Raw genomic sequence first — 20,020 nt, forward strand, 5'->3', positions numbered from 1 at the left:
GATAACTAAAGAAATGAAATGGTATATGATGGGTCATACTGAAAATTTTTATTAGGCTTTATATCCTGGAAATACTTTCTTTTAAAGTCTTACCTCACTCACTTTCAGATTTTATCCTGTAAGAAAACTAATCTTAATGGTTGATTCAATATCATTTACTGTGCATTTTCAGATTTGTATTGTGTTAATTTCACAGATACCTTAAAGCCATTGTCAAAAATAGCCACTGGTCTTTGTGACTCCTTAGGGAGATAGATGACCACATGGATAGAAGTCAGGAACTTAGGGCCTTTCCTTCATCTATAAACTTTTCCAAGTGAAGAAGAAAAAGGGCAAAATACTACACTTTATGCAAGGTGGCACTTATGTAGATATTTGAGTCTGATTCCCAAAGAGAAACCATTGTGAAAGTTGCTAAATGAAAACTAGAAACAAAAGCTTCCTGAATTTCAGAGCATCTTTACGGCACACAAGTTGTACGACTGTGTTCCAGCACAGTCTACTGTCTGCATGAGCCAACACGCTGTTCCATAGTAGATGAGAGAGGCCTCTTTGTGCTAACGGGGTCAGTTCTTAAGATCCTTCAAACAAGACAGTAAATATCTATGTCACTTGACAAAGGATAACACGCTTTTTTCAGAACAGTCTTCTGCCTCCTCCTTCCACTATACCACAAGTCTATATACATGATTTTATCCGATGATCAGGAGCCATACTGCCAAAAACGTAAACTTTAAACCTACCTCCAATTAATCTTTTTTAAAAAGGTCTGTACTCTAATCAAACTCAGTTATTCCTTGTTCTTTGAAAGGCCCTTACTGCCTATTTCATTCATGAAGCCATGGTTCCTACATGGCCTTGGAGCACTATCTTGTATTATTAGTTGGCTTCAGGTTTATTTCCTATGCATTTCCCTCGGGAGCAGGCAACCTTGGAAAACAGGGACAATGATATATAATATTTGTATTCTGTTACACGAAAAAAGGAGGTGGCCTTAGATACCACACATTGTTTGAAAATCACAACCTATAAGTCCTTCTACATTGACCAGGTGATACATTATTAACAATTTTAAATCATAACAGGGAAGTAGGAAGAAAACATCTAAGAAAGCTGATAGCTGCTGCTGCTGCTAAGTCACGTCAGTCGTGTCTGACTCTGTGCGACCCCATAGATGGCAGCCCACAAGGCTCCCCCGTCCCTGGGATTCTCCAGGCAAGAACACTGGAGTGGGTTGCCATTTCCTTCTCCAATGCATGAAAGTGAAAAGTGAAAGTGAAGTTGCTCAGTCGTATCCGACTATTAGCGACCCCATGGACTGCAGCCCACCAGGCTCCTCCGTCCACAGGATTTTCCAGGCAAGAGTACTGGAGTGAGTCACCAGTGCCTTCCCTGAAGCTGATAGCTACAAGGCAGCTAACCATACTTCCTCTTCCACAGTTTTATTTTTATTTCTAAAAGGATCATTTGGTTAATTAAAAAAAAAACTCTCAAAGCTACTTAGCTTAAGTCAGTATAAACACGCAGACTCTTCAGTGACAATATAGGATAGTACAGAACAGTAAAGGTTAGATTTTAGAAATGACATCATGTATATATGAAGAGTCCAACTGGTCCAGGAATTATGTAATGTCTTCCTTTTCACAATCTATGAAACAGGATGAACAGACTGTATTGCCCACACTTTATAAAGAAATCTAAATTCAGGAAAGGAACCTGGTAATTAAGAGACAAGGAGCAACAGGAACATAACCCTAATTTCATGTCCCAGTCATAAAAAGAAGTGAAGCACACAGACTCAGAAAAAAAGTATGAGAAGGCAGGTTTAATTATAGGCCAGCAGGTTAGCTAACCCTTCAACAGGACAAATAACCAAGAGCTGGAAGACAACACGCTCCGGCTGTGAGTTCTCCGAGGATGAAGGTGTTGTAGGTTAGCTACACAGCACCTGGTACCAGCCTGGCCCAAAGAAGTCTCTCAAATACCCATCGAATTGAATAGCACCTGTTTTGTACTATTACCAACAAAATACTAAAGATCTACTGAAAGATCTCCAAAGTTCTTAATTTTTTTGGGAAATGAAAAAGAAGTTACATATGCTAGAGAATATGTAATTGTGTAATTGAAGACAGGGCTTCTCAAAGACCCTGCAATTTAAAGCAGATATATTCAGAACAGAACTAATTTCCCAAGAAGCCAGTTCATATTTAGTTACAGAAATATGTTCTGCTTGAAAACAACTTTAAATTTCAAGAGGCAAGGGCAGTGACTCCTACTGATCACTAAAAAGTACCAGGCAATCTTAAAAGAGGAAGCTCGGCTCTTAAATAAACTTTTAAAATGGTCTATTTTGGTCACTCTTAGCCCACTGTAATTTGTTATTCTTTGCAAAGCTAAAAACATCTGCTCATTGGACTATTAAGAGTGAAAAAATGAAGAGCTGATCTGGTGACAACATAGCCCATGTTTTGGAATCTGGGGGTGACTAGCGTTCAGGAGAACTGATGTCACTGGACGTTTGCTTTACATTAAACTCTGAAGAACTGGTCACTTAAAAAATAATCCTCAGATTTCTATTCATTTGAAAGTTCAATTAGCTGAGAAGGAACAACTGCTGACGGTTTGCTACACACGGCTTTCGAGTGCCTGACAGGCATTACCTCCCTCAACCCTCACTCCCTTAAGGGGTGGGCAGAACTTTATCTGGGGCTTCCCACATGGCTCAGTGGTAAAGAATCCTCCTGCCAGTGCAGGAGACGGGGGGCTCAATCCCGGGGTCAGGAAGATCCCTTGGAGGAGGAAATGGCAACCCACTCCAGTCCTCTTGCCTGGAAAATCCCATGGATAGAGGAGCCTGGCAGGCTACAGTCCATGGGGTCGCAAAGAGTCGGACACGACTGAGTGACTGAGCACACACACATAACTTTATTTTGCTGATGAGGAGACTGGAGTGCCAGGCCATGAAGACGTGGCCTGGGAGCTCGATCCAAATCCTCTGGCCCCAGGGTAGTGTGACTTGGAGCACAAGGTTTTCACCACCTACAGAACTACGTTCATTAAGAGATGGCTCCATTCCTCCACTTCCTGTGGCTTCCTGGGCCTTGGACATGTCCCAACACCACGTCGAACCTTCAGCTTATCTTCTTTCCCTGTGGGAGCACCCTAATTTCTCTGCTTCTCAAGCTCCATTCCCTCAGTCCCACACCTGATCATTGTCTCTCAACCACGGTATTTTTGGCCAGTGAGCCCTGCTTTCATTTTCTCCTCCAGAACTCACTCTTGCCCATCTTTTCTTTGCCCCAAATCAGCATCCTAGGCTGGATGCTGGCATCACACACCTAAATGACTACAACGTCTTGCCTACTGCTCCCCTCACCTGGAGCCAGACACTTTGGCCTTCCTTTCAGGTGCTATACTGGAAGTCAGCAGATTAACAACAAAAACCATGCTAAACAATTGCTAACAGTAACAATTGTATGAGATAGGCTTTTTATGTATTCAAGCCTACAATAATTCTTCAAGGCTGGTCCCATTGCTGCTGCTGCTGCTGCTAAGTCACTTCAATTGTGTCCGACTTTGTGTGACCCCATAGACGGCAGCCCACCAGGCTCCTCTGACCCTGGGATTCTCCAGGCAAGAACACTGGAGTGGGTTGCCATTTCCTCCTCCAATGCATGCATGCATGCTAAGTCACTTCTGACTCTGTGCGACCCTATGGACAACAGCCTACCAGGCTCCTCAGTGCACGGGATTCTCTAGGCAAGAATACTGGAGTGGGTTGTCATTTCCTTTTCCTGGTCCCATTACTATCCCTGTTTTATAGATAAGGAAATTATGCCCCAGAGAAGTTCAGTCAATTACCCAAAGCCACACAGCTAGCAAGGAGGGGAGACAGGCTCTTGACTCTACAGTCTGGCTCCAAGGTCTGTCACTCGTTACCACTACACTGTCTCTTTTAAACAAGTAGAAGTATACGCCAGGTCCTCAGACAGCCTTGGAAGACACACTTACTGCTCACTGGATAGTCTCAACTTTCTACTGTGGCACATGAGACTACCTTAATGGGTTGGCCAGAAAAAACGACGTAGGTCCCTTCCTACATGGAGCTTTGGACAGTAGTGACGAACCTCCCACACCAGCTCTTCGGCCGTGGGGACCAGCGAGGTTCTAGATGCGGGACCTCTGTCAGGCTGGGTCCTTGAATGAATAAATGGAGAACTCCCCAGCCCATACCCCATCCATCTGTGTTGACAAAGTAGTGCAAACGAGAGATGCATTTATATTCAGCCACTGAGACCTCAGGATTAATTTGAGGCCACAACGGAGGCTAATTAACACACCGACCTATACACCAAGGGTAAGAAAAGAATGTGCCCTCTATGCAGTTCTTCCAGCAAACAGATGTAATCTTCCCTAATCCCAGTTTCATCATGTCATTTCATGCTCCGGGATTGAGAGTAGTTCCCCATCATGGACCGCATGAAGTGCAAGTTCCTCTCTCACACTTTCAAGTGTCTGCTACCTCGCTGTTCTTCATTGCTCAATAAGTATCTCTCAAGATAGCTGGTCTACACCATGAATATGACAAATACTTGGTCCTCTTGGTTGGATTCTCCTGTTTCTGCCATTCATTCTTTACACTCACATTCTAACTGTACCTCCTCCTTTCATTCTCCTTTGACCACTCAAAGCCACCCATCTTCCCTTTACTCAACTTATTTGGCTTTCATATAGCCTATGCCACACAGTTTTAACTTTAGACAAAAATTATCTTGCCACAAAAGAAGAGAAAAAATACAATGGCCTGGAAACCTGGTTCTGGTTTGACTGTGTATCAGCTACATCACCTCTTGTCAAGTCTTTTAGCCTTTCTAGATTTCTGTTATCTTATCAATGAAATAACGGCACTACATGACATGTAAGCTCTCTGCCAACCATCACACAGCCTGTGGTCTGTTATTTTACATGCATCACTCTTATATCCCTCCGTTTAAACATAAGCCCCATTAGGGCAGAGATCTTGAATCTTCTTTCCATTCTGGGTAGCTTTGAGCACAGCACCTTGCATAGAGATAATGCTCAAAGAAATATATGTTGGGATTTCCCTGGTGGTCCAGTGGTTTAGAATCCACCTGCCAATGAAGGAGACATGGGTTTGATCCCTGGTCTGGGAACTAAGATCCCACATGCTGAGGGGCAACTAAGCCTGTGCGACACAACTACTGAGATTACACACTGCAATTACTGAAGCCTGCATGCCCTAGAGCCTTCTTACTGCTTCACAATAAGAGAAGCCACTGCAACCAGAAGCCCACACACCGCAACTAGAGAGCAGTCCCCACTGGCCACAACTGGAGGAAGCCCTCAGGCAGCAATGAAGACCCAGCGCAGCCATAAATGAATAAGTAAATTTTAAAAATTATACACACACACACACACACACACACACACACACACACACACACCACAGGTCATCAAATGGTAGTTGAGGACGGTTGTTGCTGTTATTCAGTCACTAAGTTGTATCTGACTCTTTGCGACCCCATGGACTGTAGCACACCATGCTTCCCTGTCCTCCACTATCTCCCAGAGTTTGCTCAAATCCATGTCCACTGAGTCAATGATGCTCTCTAACCATCTCATCCTCTTCCACCTGTTTCTCCTTTTGCCTTCAATCTTTACCAGCATCAGAGTATATTCCAATGATCAGCTCTTCACATGAGGTGGCCAAAGTACTGGAGCTTCAGTTTCAACATCAATCTTTCCAATGAATATTCAGGGTTGATTTCCTTTAGGATTGATCTCTGTGCTGTCCACGGGACTCTCAAGAGTCTTCTCCAGCACCACAATTTGAAAGCGTCAATTCTTCTGTGCTTAGCCCTCTTTATGATCCAACTCTCACATCCATACACAACTAATGGAAAAATCATAGCTTTGACTATACAGACCTTTGTTGGCAAAGTGATATCTCTCCTTTTTAACACACTTTACCATTCTCTGTCCATATTACGATTGTCTGTGTGTGTGAGCTAAGTTGCTTCAGTCATCTGCCACTCTGTGCGACCCTACAGACTGTATGTAGCCCGCCAGGCTCCTCTGTCCATGGGATTCTCCAGGCAAGAATACTGGAGTGGGTGGCCATGCCCTCCTCCAGGGGATCTTCCCGACCCAGGGAATGAACCCGTATCTCTTACACCTCCTGCACTGGCAGGTGGACTCTTTAACCCTAAAGTCTCCTCAGAATCTCTTTATTATGATTAGTACTAGTCAAGTATGGTGGAGGAGAGGTTTTATTTTTGTGTGTGGTAGTCTGTTAGGCAGCAACAGACAACTAATACATTATGGTATTGAAATACTAATCCTGGAAAATATTTTAAATTGGAAACTGTAATGACATTTAAATAAATCAAGACTTCTTTTCCAAAAAAAAAAAAAAAAACGAAAAGTTTTCTGATGAGAGTATAAGAGGCATGCCACTAACTTTCTCTCTTCTTCCATATACACAGAGGCAACAGATGATTATGCTCATTTAACCTGTTCCTGATAATGCAGATCCAGATATTATTTTATTTTTCAATCGCTTATCTGCCCCCCAAACTGTAAAGACTTCCACTCTCTCTTTATTTGCACACTCACTATGCTGCGTCTCATTGCCGACAGTGGTACTTGGATGCCTTGTCCACTTGAGTAAGCTGCCAGCCACGTCTGGGCAGGAGCCCTTCTGTTCCGCATGGCGCCTACTACAATGGGTCTGAACCAAGAACTCAAGTGATTTTTGATTGGCTTTTAACAGTTTTTTCAGTGTGAGAACATTTATTTCTGGTTTCCATATCTTATAAGAGTGACTTTTCCCATGCAGGTTTTGAGAAGAAAAAAAATGCGTCAAAACGAAACTACACGGAGGCTGAAAAAGGTTTTAATCCTACTCTAAAAAAAGTAACATTTTGATGTGTTCTCACTGTTTGAGTTCCACAATTTTCCCCTTAAGTCCTGGAGTGAAATATCTGCTTTTTAAAATATATAGTAAAAATATATGGGGTCATTGCCTGTATCAGGGTTTTAAAAAATCAACGCAAACTATATTACTGGTGTACCATATCTTGTAATTCAACAGAGTCCCTGGTGTGAGTTCCAACAATTCGGAAAGGGCTCAACCTGAGACTGGGCATGGATGGTGCCTGCCACCCACACGCTCAGGTCCCCAGAGACCCAAGGAAGGGAGACTCTGGGAGGAGGGCAAGATCCCTAGGGGAGAGACCTGGGGAGGGGCTGGTCAACTGATGGCAGGGGCAGGGCTGAAAAATACTGTAGGCCTTTTGGCCATGAAGAATTGAGGAAGCAAGAGTAAAATGGAAAAGAGAAAGGAAGAAAAAGTGTCTCATAAGGGACCCAACTGTCGAACTATTTGAAGTTTGGTATTTGACAAAATGCTGATAAGGCGATGGGTACACGGTAGTCTTTCATTATATTGTCCTCTCTGCATTCACGTATCTTTGAAATTTTGTCATAAATTTTTTAAATTGTTAAGTATAGTCTCCAATATATTCCCCATACTGCTGGGACAACAGGGGTGGAGGCAGAAATTCAGGGATGAGTTGGAGGGGCAGGTGGTGGTCACACGGCTGCTGGTCTCCATCTTTCACCACTGAGCCGCACAACCCAAGTCACGTGGGAAGACGGGAATGAGACACATGGGGCCACGTTCATACCTCAAGAGGGCAGGGAAGGGTAGTCTCAATGGACCTATGAGAAATCCTAGTAAGAAATGGCTTTTTGTGACAAAGTCACCAGCAAAGAACAGCTTATACCAGATATCCGCATGAAAGATTGTCGGGCTTTCACACACACACACACACACACACACAGAGGCAAAAAACTGCTTCCTTTCCCTTAAACCACATTCCAGTTCAAATCTGCATGCTTCAGATATGGATATGTTGCTTTGGACATATACATCTGAAGTCAAAGATAAAACTTACGTTCTTTTGATTACCAATACTGTCTGCCAAGGTTCACCTACAGATAATAGAAACCTTTCAAGCTGTTTCGGGCAAGAGAAAATTTACTTTACAAAACTAGGCGTTTGTAAAATTTTTAAAAGGGCCAGAAGGGTAGATCCAGGCTTGGTGTCTAGGAACAGACTCTAAAGCAACACATAAGGACTGGTCTACCATGAACACTGCTTCCTCTGCCACAGTCAGGATGCTGGGAATCAGGAAGTCATTACATCATTTCAACAGAGTCTAGGGAGCAGTAAGTAGTCTGAACTATAACCTCCAGGGCCCTGTGGGGTCTGTGGAAATGGACCACCAAAACGGGAATCTCAAATGGTACTGCCTCAGCTCACACCGAATTCAGCTCACTGAATTCAAACTGCACAAGACCCTAAATCATTGGCAGAACTCTGGATGCAAGGGAGTATGAGAAAGACAGCATTAAGTTTTTCAACCTCTGTTTTCTATGGATACACACTAAGAGGACCCTGGAAAAGATAAAGAGCAAGACAATCCAGGCTTATTCACTATACCACAACAAATATTAAAGCTTTCTACCAAATGGGAAGGAGTGTCTAATTAAAAAAAGAGAAAGCTAAGAGATACCATAACCAAATGCAAAACCAAATGTAAAGGGCTTTTTCAAAGAGAAAAAATGAATATAGGAGAAATCTGAATATAGTTTTGGTAGTATATAATAAGGAATTATTAAGGAATTATAAATAATTTTGCTAGGTTAAAGTAATATGTTTCTATAAGCAAATGTCACTACTTTTCAGACCTTCCTTAAATATGGAATATTCCCTTGTGGCCTGCAATGCAGGAGCCCTGGGTTCAACCTCTGGTTCAGGAAGATCCCCTGGAGAACAGAATGGCAACCCACTCCAGTATTCCTGACTGGAAAATTCCATGGACAGAAGAGCCTGGCAGGCTACAGCCCATCGGGTCAAAGAGCATGACTAAGCAACTTCCACTTGATTAGGATGTCCAAAAACCGAAACAAAATGTCTGAAAGTATTTAGTTTTTAAGGAACCAGAAAAAGAATAGGGAAGGGAGGCAAAAATTTTCACTGTTATTTCTGGGTTCTAGGGCTCATTTCGGGTTCCCTGGTGGCTCAGATAGTAAAGAATTTGCCTGCAATGTGGGAAATATCCCTGGGTTGGGAAGATCCCCTGGAGGAGAGGGCTTCCTTGGTGGCTCAGACGGTAAAGAATCCGCCTGCAATGCAGGAGACCTGGGTTCAATCCCTGGGTTGGGAAGACTCCCTGAAGGAGGGCATGGCAACTCACTCCAGTATTCTTGCCTAGAGAATCCCCATGGGCAGAGGAGCCTGGCAGACGATAGTCCATGGGAGCACAGAGTCAGATATGACGGAGCAATAAAATAAGCACAGGGCTCATTTTATTATTCTCTCTGCTTCTGTGATTGAAATTTTTCAAAATAAAAAGCTCTAACAGATTATACCAAGAGAAACATGGAAGCACAAATTATTTTCATCTAATGTTGCCTTCAAAAACTTTAATTTTACTACATTATTAAAATCAGTACCATCTTCTATAAAGTAATACTAGCTTATACTCTTCAAAATGCCAAGATCACAGGAGATAAAGACAGAATGAAGACTGTCCCAGATAAAAGAGTAAAGGGACATATCAATGAAACACAAGCTGTAATTCCAAGAAGTCCCATGGCCATCTTTTCTTTTTCTTCTTTTGCTATAAAACTGTCCAATTGCTAATTTTATGGTAATATATACTGAGGTATTCAGGGATAAAGGGCATTACATCGACAACTTGCTCTCAGATGATTCAGGGAAAAAAAAAAAATATATATATATATATATAGAGAGAGAGAGAGAGAGGGAAAATGACAAAACAAACATAAAAAACGCTAACAATTAGGGCATCTGGGTTTAGGGTCCTATTCTTAAGACCTTCCTATAAGGCCTGAATTATTTCAGAATTTTTTTTAAAAAGTATAAAACACAGTGATAGCATTAGGGAGCTCTGAAGAGAAACAGCATAGTTTTTTGTTTTTGTTTTTCAGTCTATTAAATTAAAATAATGAATCACAAGCTGGAATCAAGATTGCTGGGAGAAATATTAACAACCTCAGATACGCAGATGATACCACTCTAATGGCAGAAAGTGAAGAGGAACTAAAGAGCCTCTTGATGAGGATGAAAGAGGAGAGTGAACAAGATGGCTTAAAACTCAACATCCAAAAAACTAAGATCGTGGCATCTGGTCCCATCACTTAATGGCAAATAGAAGGGGAAAAAGTGGAAGCAGTGACAGGTTTTATTTTCTTGGCTTCAAAATCACTGTAGATGATGACTGCAGCCATGAAATTAAAAGATGCCTGCTCCTTGGAAGGAAAGCTATGACAAACCTAGACAACCCATTAAAAAACAGAGACATCATTTTGCTGACAAAGGTCTGTATAGTCAAAGCTATGGTTTTTCTTAGTAGTCACAGATGGATGTGAGAGTTGGACCATAAAAAAGGCTGAGTGCCGAAGAACTGATGCTTTCAAAGTGTGGTGCTAGAGAAGACTCTTGAGAGTCCCTTGAACAGCAAAGAGATTAAACCAGTCAATCCTAAAGGAGATCAGCCATGAATATTCATTGGAAGGAATGAGGCTGAAGCTGAAACTCCAATATTTCAGCCACCTAACTTGAAAAACCAACTCACTGGAAAAGACCCTGATGCTGGGAAAGATTGAGGGCAGGAGGAAAAGGAGATGACAGAGAATGAGATGGTTGTATGGTCCACTGACTCAGTGGACATGAGTAGGAGCAAACTTCAAGAGATGGTGGAGGACAGAGAAGCCTGGAATGCTGCAATCCATGTGGTCGCAAAGTCGGACACGACTTACAAACTGAACAATGACAACGTCAACTTAAAATGAAATTTAAAAGCTAAATAACTGGAGTATTGCATAATTGGTGCCTTTTCACATATCATTCCATGGTGGATTATTTTTTTACTTTTCATTTAGCAGCAAAACTTGAATGTAATCATAAAAGTTGCCCTTAGAGACTAACATTTTTATAAACATTTGCAACACTGTAGTTGAAAATCCAAAAAGGAAGTTTCAGTTTGATGAATTTATACAAGTGACCATTAATTGGACTTTTTTAACCTTAAAAAAAAAAGAAGGAAAGTGGTATTAAGGCTCTGTTGCACAGAGGGACATGTTTGTGTTGAGTCAGACAGGCATGGATTTCAATCTAGGCTCTGTCACTTAAATAGCTGTGAGCCTGATGATTAAATCAATTCTCAGACCCTCCACTTTCTCATGAAGGATACAACTGTATCAATATCTACCACTCTTGCAAGACTGCCATGGGTGTTCATTTAAAAGGAACATATGTAAAACAGGGCTCTATGGTACAAAAAAGTCATTTAATATTTATTGGTCAAAATTACTAAAGAAAAAGAGCTTATTTTGCTGCCAAAAAAATCCCCCAATAGAATGTATAATATTAACATTTCAACACTATTGTACTTTCTCTCCATGTTGTTGCTGATACTAATGAACACATGCTTTATCTCGTATTTATACAAAAATTATCTATTAAGGGCCTCCTACTGTTTGTGGCACCAGGATGCAAGAACTGAAAACAATACAGACCAAGTTACCCTCATGAATTTTATGTTCTACAAGTCAATATAAAACATTAAGTAGGCAAACAACCTTCCCTCAATGGGAAGGGATCAATTTAAGTATTAATTATGGTTTCATTGCATCCAAGACTGGATTTTTGCCCTCCCCCAAGTAGTCTCTGAACTACTTTAATAATAAACCCTCTTTCTACTAAATAAACCAGTGTTGGTTCTATTACTTCAACTAACAGGCGTGTGTGTCTGTGTCTTGTAATTCAGAAAGCCGTTTTTTCCTTTGACCTCAGATAACAGAAGCAAATTAGATATTTCCGAACTCAAGGTATACCATATACAAAAAAAAACTCAACCCTGAGATAGATATGAGATTATTTTTTTGTGTTAACATATCTTACCATGGTTACCAAGACGTGGTGAGCATTTTGAAATTTTTTTTCTTAGAATAATACAATGATCTGAATCTAAAATCTTCATAAGGTACAACTTTCCAATGATAAACAAGAACAGGAAGTGAATCTTGAATAGAACCAGAATGAGTTCCCTTCAGTTATTATCTACTCTGCTGTCATCTAGCCTGATTAACAACATCAAACTTTTCACCATCCTAGCCTAAAGTCCTTAACATCTTCATTTCTGTTTCAATAAAACATATTTCCCATCAAACTGGAAATTTTGACATGGACTTAAATATTTTAAGTCCTAAGAGGAAGACAAGCTAAAATAAAGGAATTGAGTAGCAAAGCAACTGACAAAAGCAGAAATGAAAACAGATGTTAAACTTCTTTGAAACAAATTTTTACTGATAGCCTCAACCAAAGCTATTTCAGTCAACGACTAGAAATATTCTACCTAGTCAAAAGATCTCAACAAGCTTCATAGGTCACTGCCTCCTCCAGGGTGTGGGTTAACTCTTTTCAGGGTTCTATTTACCACCCAGCACCGTGCATGTCAAAACAGGTGAAAGGCTCTGTAAAAGCTTAGTTCAGGTCAGTGGCCTGTGATCAGGGGTAATTTTGCACCCCTCAGTGTCATCTGGCACTATCTGGAGACGTTTCTAGTTGTCAGGGCTGGGGGGTGGGAGGTGCTGCAGACATCTAAGGGCAGAGGCCAGGATTGTTACTCAACAGTCTGTGATGCACAGGACAGCCCTCCAACGGCAAAGACCTATGTGACCAAAAGTGCCAGCTGAGGCTGAGAACACTCTGGTTTGGGTTGACAGTATCGCTGCCCTTCACATTCAAGTATAAAATCACCAATGGGATGGCTTCATATAACCTCTGATGATAGCTTACAGAGTCTTTCAAACAAGATACACTAAATCTGCTCCTTGGGAAGATGCCCAGGCCACTGAAACTGCCAATGAAATCTCCGCGTGTAAAAAACCTGAGTCTCCTTTCACAATTAACCAGCTGTCTCCAGGGGTAAGAGACTTGCTATTGATGCCGCTTTTTTTATTCTAAAGACACTGGACTTCAAACATTACTAACACCTTGATTACACTGAGTAGCAATCTCATTTTCTTATCATCCCTTAAGACAGTGTCAAATGCACAAGTGAAGTAACAGAAGCCACTTCCTCTCCTTAAGCATCTTTTAACATCATCATGACTTTTCTTTTTCCACTTTACAGAAAATGCTGCTCAAGGCTTCTGAGCCGGCTTCCTCAGAGGAGATGACAGTTTCCACTGTACAGAGGATTAAAGTGACACCAGTGCGTGTGCAGACCACCTGGGACGGGCATGGAGTGTGCTGACTCCTGATGGGTGACGTCAGACACCGTCAGACACACTGTCAGCATTAGACACCTGGACACGAAACTGATGGGAAGTTTGAGAACTTTGGGATTAAGATAAGAGCTATTCTGGGATGCCCCTGGTGGTCCAGTGCTTAAGAATCCACCCTGCACTGCAGAGGATGCAGGTTCGATCCCTGCTCAAGGAACCTTAAGATTCACACCCTGCAGCCTGCACACTGCAGCTCCAGAGCCTGCGTGCCACAACTGGAGTGTCTACTGGCCGCAATGTGATGCAACTAAGACTCAGTGTGGCCAAATAAATAAATCAAGACTTTTTTCTTTTAATAAAAAGCTATTCTGGGGACTTGCCTGGTAGTGTAGTGGATAAAACTCCAGACAGGAGTCTTCCGGAAAAAAGCAGAAGCAGCTGGATTGGCTGATTTGGAGCATCATGGTGAACATGTTTATGAAGTTGTTTATACAACCTCATACCCAAGTTTACAGCAGATAAATTACCGTAGACATGTGGTGATTTATCTAGTGTACCGAGAAGTGAGCAGATTGAGACAGAAATACCAAGTGGGTTTGAGAAAGCATGAACTGGAGCCTGAGTTCGCGGCCCCTGGCAACCGGACAGGAAAATTCACCTCAGACCTTCCAGTTCCAGTACTCACTGAAGATGACAAAGCCATGGAGATGGCTCCCCAACCTTTCTGTATTGAAGATAAGTTTTACGTACCCCTGCAAAGAATCATTGCTTATCCCAGGCTGGGGCACTTATGCGGTAATGTAGAGAAGCTGAGAGAGTTCCTTGGTGACGTGATTAAACTGAACTGTGATGGCTCTGCGGTGAAGGTTGACTTGAACGATTGTAGTGACTTTCGAGCCATCTTTACTTCCTGAAATTCAGGATCTTCGCAATAATTGGGCTCATTTAGAATTTAAACGTTGTGCAGTCATAATTGAGGTAGCTTTTCATTTTAAAATCACCTAACTTTTATGGGTTTTGGTGTGTGTGTGTTGACTGTTGATATTAAAGAGTTTTAAAGAAAACTGAAAAAAAAAAAAAAAAAAGAATCTGTCTGCCAAGGCAAGGGACATGGGTTTGATCCCTGGTCTGGGAAGATTCTACATGCCGCAGAGCAATTACACCCACAAGCCACAACTACTGAGCCCATGAGCCAAAACTATTGAGCCTGTGTGACCCAACTACTAAAACCCACGCGTCTAGAGCCTGTGCTCTGCAACAGGAGAAGCCGCCTCAGTGAGGAGCCTGTGCCCCGCAAAGAGGAGCAGCCCCTGGTCAGCTGCGACTAGAGGGAGCCTCGGCAAAACGCAACGAGACCCCAGCACAGCCATGCACGAGTAAATATACTTTAAAAAGAAGATAAAACCTCTTCTGAGAACATAGGAATCAATGTGTTATATGTTTTTCTCTAGATATGGTACTGGGAATGATTTTATTAATCTTTTAAACATATCACTAATTCATATTTGAAATTCAGTTTTTACATTTTTCTTATAAGTAGCAGATTTGAGGTAAGTCACCAAAAAAAAAAAAAAAAAGAAGAAGAGAAAAGAAAAGAAAGAAAAGGGCATTAGTACAAAGGAAATATCGAAGTAACTAGTAGGTGGCAGATCAAAATGTTCATTGCAGCAGGTCTCTCTGGTGTTCAAGAACACTTCACGGCTTCATGCCATCTCCCTGATGCTCCAAGCTGAGGGAGCTTTCAATAAAAGAGAGTAAGATTTTGTTCCAAAAAGCACTAAGTTGAGAGAAGGGTCAATTAGGTAAACAAGTATAAAATCGAGTGGTAAATGTTACATGTAACTTGGAAGCACAGAGTCACCTGTGACTAGCAGAGATGTCCAAGGAGAGCCTTGAAGGTCAAGAAAAATTTGGCCAGGCAAAGGGGAGAGAGAATATTGCAATCAGAATTGTTTGATTTATTAATAAATTAATTCAGAGACAGGAAATGACACACAAATGACAGAAGGTGGTCAATAATGCAATCAGGCCAGTGTGCAGAGCACAAGGGGGGACTGAGTAGACGAGGCTGGAAAGGTGGGTGGGAACTCAACTCCGAGGTGCCTCACTAACAAGTTACACTTCACAGTGCAGCAGTAGGAAGTCACAGGTTTAAGAAGGTGTAAAGGAACGAGATAAAGTTATGGAGGAGGGGGAACAGCACAGATGACAGCCTGGAGCTGATGACTGGATGAACAGTCGAGAGGCTACTGCAATAGTCCACACAGAAGGAGATGAAACTGAATCAAAATAACACGGCTTTTCATTCACGTATTTGCTCCACCCGCCCACCATCCACCCAACCACCCACCAAACACAGTGCCCACTGTGTGGGAGCCACCATGCTAACCGAGGCATGATCGATGGGTAAGATTAGCATGGTCTCTGCTTGCGAGAGCTTATATGCTATGGAGGAGAGGGATACTAAACCACCTATTACACAATTAATTCCCATGGTGACAAGAGTTATGAGAAATGTCCTAAGAGGGCGTATCACAAGAGACCCTGCCCTAATCTCAGGGTGGGCATGGTCCAAGAAAGCTTCTTTGAGGAGTGACCTTTTGGTTCTTCCTGATGCCTTGGAATCAGGTGTATGTATTTTCTCACACCTCTCATTCTAAATAAAAATGTGAGAACCTTCTGTTTCACTAGTACACTTTGCTTTTGTGCAGCCACAGTTAAGTATTGACCTCCTAAAACTACTGGTAGGTCTAACGAAACCAGTAGGCGTGGCAGGGATGGAAAGGAAGACTGAGGATAAACAGAGCAGAGTAGGGTGGGCAGAAGTTACAGGGTAAGAGAAGGGGAAAGAGGAGACGGTGGAGCCTGTAAGGAAAAGAGATGAGGGCAACAGGGCTCGGACTCCAAAGGTTTAGCTTCACAATAGCAGACTCGCTAAGGAGAGAAACCTAAACCGTTCTTGCAACTGATACTCAGAAACAGAATCCTTTGCAAACTGATAAACATGATGATCCAGCAGCAGCCTGCCAACTTCCACTGCTTTATCTTGACTGGGAGGCATTCTGTTTTTAGAGTGGAGCAATCTAGGCCAAAATTCCAATTGACTTACATGCCCCTGGGCAGATCTCTATCTTTTTGAGAATCAGTGAAATAGATACCAAGAGACACCTGCAGTGACAGGCAAATTTGGTCTTGGAGTACAAAACTGAAGCAGGGCAAAAGCTAACAGAGTTTTGCCAAGAGAATGCACTAGTAACAGCAAACACCTCTTCCAACAACACAAGGCTCTACACATGGACATCACCAGATGGTCAATACCAAATGATTATACTCTTTGCAGACAAAGATGGAGAAGCTCTATACAGGCAGCAAAAACAACCGAGAGCTGACTGTGGCTCAGATCATGAACTCCTTATTGCCAAATTCAGACTTAAATGGATGAAAGTAAGGAAAACCACTAGACCATTCAGGTATGACCTAAATCAAATCCTTTATGGTTATACAGTAGAAGTGACAAATAGATTCAAGGTATTAGATGTGATAGAGTGCCTAAAGAACTATGAACAGAGATTTGTGACACTATGTAAGGGCAGCGATCAAGACCATCCCCAAGAAAAACAAAGACAAAACGTTTGTTTGAGGAGGCCTTACAAATAGCTGAGAAGTGAAGAGAGGCTAAAGGCAAAGGAGAAAAGGAAAGATATACCCATTAAAATGCAGAGTTCCAAAGAATAGCAAGGAGAGATAAGAAAGCCTTCCTCAGTGATCAATGCAAAGAAATTGAGGAAATCAAGAGAATGGGAAAGACTAGAGATCTCTTCAAGAAAACTAGAGATCCAAAGGGAACATTTCATGCAAAGATGGGCACAATAAAGGAGAGAAACAGTATGGTCCTAATGGAAGCAGAAGATATTAAGAAAAGATGACAAGAATACACAGAAGAACTATTCAAAAAAGATCTTTATCACCCAGATGACCAAGATGGTGTAATCACTCACCTAGAGCCAGACAACCTAGACTGTGAAGTCAGTGGGCCTTAGGAAGCATCAGTACGAACAAAGCTAGTAGAAGTGATGTAATTCCAGTTGAGCTATTTCAAATCCTAAAAGATGATGCTGTGAAAGTGTTGCACTCAATATGCCAACAAATTTGGAAAACTCAGCAGTGGCCACAGGACTGGAAAAGGTCAGTTTTCATTCCAAACCCAAAGAAAGGCAATGCCAAAGAATGTTCAAACTATCGCACAATTGTACTCATCTCACATGCTAGCAAAGTAATGCTCAAAATTCTCCAAGCCAGGCTTCAACAGTACATGAACCGTGAACTTTCAAATGTTCAAGCTGGATTTAGAAAAGGCAGAGGAACCAGAGATCAAATAGTCAACATCCGTTGGATCATCGAAAAAGCAAGAGTTCCAGAAAAATATCTACTTCTGCTTTATTGACTATGCCAAAGCCTTTGACTGTGTGGATCACAACAAACTGTGGAAAATTCTTAAGGAGATAGGAATACCAGACCACCTGAGAAATTTGAATGCAGGTCAAGAAGTAACAGTTAGAACTTGACATGGAACAACAGACTGGTTCCAAATCGGGAAGGGAATATGTCAAGGCTGTACATTGTCACCCTGCTTATTTAACTTATAAGCAGAGTACATATTATGAAATGCCGGGGGGGATGAAGCACAAGCTAGAATCAAGTTTGCTGGGAGAAATATCAATAACCTCAGATACACAGATGACACCACCCTTATGGCAGAAAGTGAAGAAGAACTAAAGAGCCTCTTGATGAAAGTGAAAGAGGACAGTGAAAAAGCTGGCTTAAAACTCAACATTCAGAAAACTGAGATCATGGCATCCGGTCCCATCACTTCAAGGCAAATAGATGGGGAAACAATGGTAACGGTGACAGACTCTATTTTCTTGGGCTCCAAAATCACTGCAGATGGTGACTGCAGCCATGAAATTAAAAGATGCTTGCTCCTTGGAAGAAAAGTTACGACCAACCTAGACAGCATATTAAAAAGCAGAGACATTACTTTGCCAACAAAGGTCAGTCTAGTCAAAGCTTTGGTTTTTTCAGTAGTCATATATGGATGTGCGAGTTGGACAATAAAAAAAAGCTGAGTGCTAAAGAATTGATGCTTTTGAACTGGGATGCTGGAGAGTCTCTTGGACTACAAGGAGATCCAACAAGTCCATCCTAAAGTAAATCAGTCCTGGATATTCACTGGAAGGACTGATGCTGAAGCTGAAACTCCAATACTTTGGCCACCTGATGCGAAGAACTGAACTCACTGGGAAAGACCCTCATGCTGGGAAAGACACTGAAGGTGGGAGGAGAAGGGGACGACAGAGGATGAGATGATTGGATGGCATCACTGACTCAATGGACATGAGTTTGAGTAAACTGCGGGGGTTGGTGATAGACAGAGAAGCCTGGCGTGCCGCAGTCCAGGGGGTCTCAAGGAGTCGGACACGACTGAGCAACTGAACTGAACTGAAATTGATATAATCATACTGATTTGACAAAAAGTGCTATTTAAAATAGGAGTCAAAGGTGATAAGGTATTTGAAATAACTATTAGCTCAATCCATCTAATCTATTAATCTACACACAATAACATGATCACTTCAAATCTGGAGTCCCTGGCAGCTCTTTGTTTGAGAAATAACACTTTACTTCTAAAGTAAAGGCACTGAAAATTATTCCAGCTGTGATAATTAACTTGTGATCTGGACACTGAGCCCAAGTTCAAGCCAGAGGGACAAGTAATTTAGAAAGCTAACTGTCACCTATTGTTAACTTTGCCCACAGTACCCACTTCCCTTAAAACATCCCAACGGTTGATATTCAAGATGACCACAGAAGATTACAGGTGTGCTGCTCCTCTCTAATTGGCCGTCAGCTTGGCAGAAACCAACCCCTAGCACTTTGAGATTAAAAGTTAACACTGCCTCTTGGTACCAACTGTTACTACAGTAACAGGGGAGCTCAAATGAAAGTCCATTAAGAGCAACAAAATTAAGAAAGAATTATATTAAATATCTATGACTGTTTCTATTAAACAGGTCTAAATAACCAAGTTATTCCGATAAATAATTACGGAAGCACTGTAATATTTGTTTCTTAGCCTCCTGAGTCAGCTGTGCCCAGTCCTAAAGGGTTTGACCCTTTGCAGAGTTAAGAAGAATCAGGTCTACGTCATACACATGATCTGGCCACCAAGAACACCAGGCAGGGAAGGCCCCTCTGTGACACTAACAGGAAACGCATCCTGCTGGAAACTGGGGACTTGCAGGAATGGGAACAATGACAAATTCCTATGGACAGATCCTGAGACTGCGCAGGCCTGTCCCTGCTCCTTGCATCCGGACACTGGGCATTCACAGTGGAATATCACAATGAGGGGACCCCACCATGAAGTCCAGGAATTCATTCAGCCCCTCGCACACAATCCATTTCTTCAATCAGGCTTTTTCAGAAACTGGCACTTACCTATAAACAGATAGCCAAAGGCTCAGAGATATTTAAGAAAAGCCTCTAATATCAAAAGCAGAAAACAAGGAGGAAAAAAAGGAACTCAGAAGAAACAGAAACTGCATAGAAATGAAAATCTTGAAGTAGAGAATTATCCTTAATATCATGAAAGACACAAGGAAAAAAAAAAGACTAT

The 20,020-nt window shown here is 41.9% G+C and overlaps 1 protein-coding gene across 2 annotated transcripts in view; it reads right to left on the reverse strand.

Moving 5' to 3' along the window:
- Positions 1 to 20,020, reverse strand: part of UBAC2 (UBA domain containing 2) — a 164,850-nt gene that overhangs the window by 83,958 nt on the left and 60,872 nt on the right. The window lies entirely within an intron of this gene.

The sequence above is a fragment of the Odocoileus virginianus genome, chromosome 8, assembly GCF_023699985.2.
Source record: "Odocoileus virginianus isolate 20LAN1187 ecotype Illinois chromosome 8, Ovbor_1.2, whole genome shotgun sequence".
NCBI lineage: Eukaryota > Metazoa > Chordata > Mammalia > Artiodactyla > Cervidae > Odocoileus > Odocoileus virginianus.